This window comes from Anas platyrhynchos, chromosome 12 (assembly GCF_047663525.1).
Source record: "Anas platyrhynchos isolate ZD024472 breed Pekin duck chromosome 12, IASCAAS_PekinDuck_T2T, whole genome shotgun sequence".
Lineage (NCBI taxonomy): Eukaryota > Metazoa > Chordata > Aves > Anseriformes > Anatidae > Anas > Anas platyrhynchos.
In genome coordinates this window covers 13,920,905-13,926,904 of record NC_092598.1, presented here as the reverse complement: position 1 = coordinate 13,926,904, position 6,000 = coordinate 13,920,905, and positions in this window count along the sequence as shown.

Genomic DNA, 6,000 nt, shown 5'->3' with positions numbered 1-6,000 from the left:
GTGATGCCTAGAGAAGTTAGTTGATCCTGGCAGTAAAAAAGGGTATATGCATTAGAAGAACATGGTATTTATTTATTTCTAGTTATTATTTATTGTTAAGGATCTCTGGCTGGTAACTTACTGTTTTCTCTAGCTCTTATTTAGATATAGCTCGGGTAAAGCTTTATTAATTTGTTTGGGAATTTGGGAATGTCGTAGTTTTGGCTGGGACAGAGTTAATTTTCTTTGTAGAGGCTGTGTGTGTGCGTGTATTGTCAGAAAAATGTTTTGGTGGGTGGCAAAATTTAATGTAAAATTAAGTAGATACCAGCATACGACTTGAATGCTAAATAGTTGTGGCTACCTTTGGTATGAGCTTTCTCCGTGAGCCAAGTATAGCACATATATATTTCATGTACTCCGCATTTGTACTGACATAGTGATTCTGAACGTGGAATCAATAAGCTGAGAGTGTATTAGTCATTATGTATGAGTATCGTGTCCTTTCCCAGTGAATTTAATCAGTAACACCGTATGCAATTAATTTGAGCAAATCTAAACAGGATACAACAGGACCAGGAGCAAGCATATATTCACAACAATCAGGCAACACCTATATTAACTGTTCAGATTAAAATTGTAACTTGAATTAAAATTCAAGTGAGGCCCATTTGCCTTTAACCAGTTTCTTGGAAATAATCACTGCTGAAGTACATATTGAGCCATTTCATTAACCTTTAAAAGAATGCCTTTAAGTGTTGCTCCTTGGCTGAGATGTTAATATGCTAGTCAGGCTGATGACCTGTTCACAAAAGCTGAATTACCAGCTGCATTTGCATTGATCTGCAGATGAAGAGGGCTATTTTAGAGCTGAGTGTTGTTCTCAAATCACAACTGTATGTACTTATTTGAGTGATAATACAACAAACATTAATTATGTTGATGAAAATGTGTCAGTTTTTAATGTGATCAGTATGAAATATAACTTTGTATGTATATGATGGCAAATCTTATATAAGGAGTAATAGTTCGTACGTCAAAGACACCAAGATAGATGGTTACTGCCCTCCTAAAAGCTTATGGTGCTAGTGGGTGAGACAGAGGGCACGAGATTAAGTGATCTCAGTGGAGAAAGTTGCTGAATAGCATTTCACATTTGATTATTATCTTAAAGAATAACATTCTTGGCTGTTTTCAGAGGGCAACTTGTCTTCTGATATGCTGACTGGCTGTGGGTTTACTAGCTAATGGAGCTTCTGATCAGTGAGGTGCCTGTCTAAGAAGCCTAAATTCAAGGATTAATACAGCACAGAACTCAAGCAAGTAAATCAGCTTGGACTGGGTAACTGGGCAGCAGATGAGGTGGTTCACACAGACGTTCAAAAGCTCACTTAAGGACAGGTGACATATACAAGCAGGAGTGCTCTTTGTTTTGTGTTTCTGCACCAGCTCAGCAGTTTCTGGATCATACTGGCTCAGCTGCTTACGTTGTGCACTGGGAAGGAGGCAGAGGCAGGGCTGCATTTGTGTTGGGACCATGGATGTTGCAGAGAAGTCAGAAACAGTGAAACATGTCTAGAGGTTTGTGAGTCAGTGCTTTGTCCTATATCGGTCATAACCTGGTCGTTGTCCTGGTCATCAACTTTTTTCCTACTGATTCACTAAAGAAATATAATGAAAGTTATTTCGAGTTTCAATATTAGGATGTTGCAGATGTCATCCTTCAGTCCTGGCCTGACAGTTCAGTTAATTTTTAATTCTGCCATTATCACTATCTCTTTGAGATGAAAACTGGTGACAAGACACCCCTCTGGTTCACTGCTATGATAGTTCTCTTTATTTTAGCAAGTCTTGAAGGTAGGGCTTAAAATCTAGAAGTAGGTAAAGTACTACCTTGAAAGCTCTAGTATGCTGTATAACTACAAATGGATGGCAAAAAGATGGATTAGCAGTACTTACATGTCAGTCTGCATTAAAGGAAAACTAAAAAAAAAAAAAAAAAGAGGAATAAAAAACAAGGTACACTGTAAAATTCATGTTTCCTACTGCGTAAATGGCAAAGTCTTTTGTTGATGATGATCTTCCTGGATAGTAGGTGCACCTAATCTATTTTGGGAATTTTCTTGATGTAATAATAGTAACAGTTACACTCCCAAAATAAGAAGAAATAGAAGTGATTATTAATTTTTCTGAAGGGAAAAAAGATACGGTTAGAGACCCCGGGAAAAAAAAAAAAAAAAGGGGAACAAATATGTCCAATAGCAGCTAGTAAATCAGTAAATGAGGGCTAACGGGTTCTTATTGGAAAGCAAAACAGAAAGTTAAGTCACACATCTTCTATTATATTTATTTTGAATATTCAATAGGAACTTTGACTGGATTATCCATTCATAAATAATTTTTTTTTTATTGAATTAAGTCTGTCCTAGCCTCACCATGTGCAACTGAAATTACGATAGTTAAACCTCATCAGCTTGCAAGCCTCCTTATATGAGGCACAATATCAAATAATCCTCAGCTGTTTTCCCTGTGGTTGCTAGAGTTACGGCTGATGATTGTTCTTGTATGTTGTGCTTCCTGCGAAGTCTCAAGTGTGTTGCTTCAGACAGAGACCAGCTCTTTTATAGGTAACTGGAGAGTTCAGACCGAGGGTATTCAGAATACAAATAAATGTTAATAAATGTTTTGTTTTTGAAAATGAGCGTGTATGCTGATGGCAGTGGATTTTGATGTGGGAAGGCTTGACTGCTGAGTGCCTGTCTGGGAAATTTGCTATAGTCTGTATCAGCTTGTAGAGAAATATGATTTTTCTTTATTGTAAAAATTATTTAATGGTCACAGATTTCTTTTTGATCCTCCTGTTGTGATGGCATTTTAACGTGAGGTGTTGTGTGTTTTGTAAAAGAAAGCAAATATATAGTTAGAGAACTCACTGAAGCTCCCTTCTCTTTACACTGTAGTATGAACAGATGACTGAATTTAAAAGAAAAAAAAAAAAAAGGAAAGAAAAAAAGTCCAGTAAAGTGCCAAACAACCAAGCTATCAGTACAGTTGGTATCCAAAGTATGTGTGGTTTATTGATTATTCTGTTTGCTCTAGAGATTATTCTCTTTTGAAAAAATGTATTTTTTTTCTGGTAACTATTTAAAGAATTTTGGTCACTGGTCACTTACACAGCAAGCTCACAGAGCATGGTCAGTGGCATTCTAAGCTTTCTTTTAACTGTGCAATCACTCAGTGCTCCAAATAACGCCGGAGGTTTTGTATGTTTGTAGTAACAAGTGGTTCTTTGAGCCAAATGTATGCATACAGATGTCGTTTGTTTTCAGATGTCCTGTTTCCATTGAGGAGTCTGCCCAGAATGATAAACACAGTGTATAAAATAGATGACCAGTCTTTGGATTGGTCTCTTTTGAAATCTAACACTGAGATCTGTTAGTGTCAGCAAGCGGATGTCCGTGTAGATGATTGCCACAGCGACAGGATCTAAGAAAGGGTCATTCAATGCAATGGAATACAGTCACTAAAGTTATCTCTAATGCCTTTCAAGTTGCCTTGCTGAGGACAACCTTTATTTCTTTCTGTTTGCAGTACTTCACATTAAAACCTAGATTTTTATAGGAGAATACTTCAGATTCATCCCAGTTGTCCCTGTACTTCAAAACTCCAGTGAAGTAAGGATTGAATCATTCACCTCAATGCTTCCTTGTGTTTGGGCCTGCAGGTGCTATGTGCAGGCTGTCATAACTGAATCTTTTTTTTTAAGTTCTCTGCATGCTACTCTGCTAACCTTTTCAATATTGCTTTTTACAGTGGTGGTTGTTGTTGTTTGTTTTTGTTTGTTTGTTTTGAAAAGTTATGAAATTAAGGAAAAAAAAAAGGACAGTAATAGAAGATCTCCCTTGGAGGAGTTCATGGCGTCTGACACCCGTGTCCAGATCCTTTGTGTCCCAGTGACAGAAGCTGGAATTCAGCTGCTGTGGTACTAATATATATATAGTGTGCAGGTAGTGATATCTTTTGTGTTTGGTAATAAAAGGGAAAATGAGCGTTGTGCTTTCAGCATTATTCAACTCCTTGACTCTGACATGTATTTTCAAATATAGCACAGGTACTGATGAAGTATGTTTCTAGAAGATAATCTATCCCTAGATTACAAAAGAAGGTATCATTCTGAGCCCTAGTGGGGAGTTGCTTAGATTCTCATGTGGGTAGACGGTCAGAAATTTGTTTTTGTTTTGTTTAGTCCCCTAGAAAGCCCAGCAAGCCACCTGTTATATTTCAGCTTTCCAAATATTCCACTGGCAGCAACACATTAGAGAAATGTTTTGGGCTGAACTCTGTCCTATAAGATAATCAGAGGCTGTGCTGTTTGAGGTTCCTCATCTTTTTTCCTCTACCAAGTTTTACATCAGACTCCTTTGTCACATGGCTCCTGCTACAAGTGTGTGAATTTCTTCCAAGACACTGACTGGAAAGTAAGTGCTTGGAATGGCATGCTTAAAAAGACACAGCTACAGTTTGAAGAAGGTTTAGACCTGATTGAATTATTTGCTTCATTGTGTGCATTTATAACTGTGAGCCAGGGTAGGTGGGCTGACTGAAGGACTTTAAAAACTGGACTTTAAAACAAATATTTAATAGTTCCCAGTGTGTAGTTGTTATATAAGTGTAACATTATAAATGTGTGTGTTACAAATCTACAACAGGTAGCCTAAATGTAGCTGGTGAATGTAAATAGCTTACCAGAGGCTTAAGATGTAGTGAACAGACATACACATTGCCTTTAGAAATGAATGTTGATAATAAAAGCAGTTATTTCCCCAAAACTTGTTTGTCAGAGTGCTTGCAATTGAAGAGGGAAGAATGTGATAAAGAAATTTACCTGTTTGGCGTCTGAGAAATACTCACAAACATAGGAATAGTGCTTTTGTTTGTTGTTGTTCTGTTCATTTTTAGATAATGCTGCAGCACAGAAAATCCTGTGTTGTAGGACAACAACAACAACAAAATCAGTAGACCTGCATTTAAATATCTAACTTGACTTCAGAGATGATCTTTTGTACTGGAGAGGTGGCTTTGGAACTTAGACAAATTTGCTTTGAATTAACCTAGCTTGTATTCATACCTTCCTTCTAACAATTCTTTGTAATTTCATTGATATATGCATCAATTATACATTTAAAAATGTGGTATAATTATGGCATAATATGCCAAGAAGTCTGTCGAAGAACCTTGACAATTTTGTGGTTTACTAATGACAGCTTTACTAGCTTTGGCAGGAGGTCAAAACTGACCTGTGTGAGTTGTTCACGTAGGTCTTAATGCTGAGGTCCATAGGAATGTAAATGAACACATTTCTCTTAATGCTGGAAGTTGGGTTGTAATTCCAGAAGGGTGGAGCTGCTTCACTGCTTGCCGCTTGGGCCTCTCTGTCTTGCTGGAATCAGTCACAATTGTCAGTTAATTCAGGATAACAACTTAGCAATTTTAGTATTATCTCAGCCACAGAATGACTTGTTTGAATGCATAAGACAGTCTAAGATACAAAGAAAAACATCGTCACTAAGAAAAACAAAACATAAAACAACAACAAAAACAGCACAAAGACTTTTTTTTTTTTTTTTTTTTTTTTTTTTTTAGTAGAAGTGTTGTCTTTGGGAGGATGCAATGCGTTCATCTTCCATATATCAGCCATATGGCTTTCCACCTGTAATTATTCCTACTGAAGCACATTAATAATCCTTTTAATGAGGATGAAGAGTGTAAGCAGCTGGTACCTGCTTTCACCAGGTATCGTGTGTGAGTTCAGTGGTCTCAGCCCTGACCCTGACCCATCTGACAACACGTAGTACAGAACGCATCAGCATACTTCCTGGTTGATTTGGCCATAAGGCATCAGGAATTTCCTGGTGGTTTTGGCCATAGGGCTCAAAAGTGAATGAATGGGGCTTGTAGGTAAATGCCTTCTCTTCCCTGGGGAAAGGTCATCCACATCAGGGTAACTGTGTAGCTTGTTGA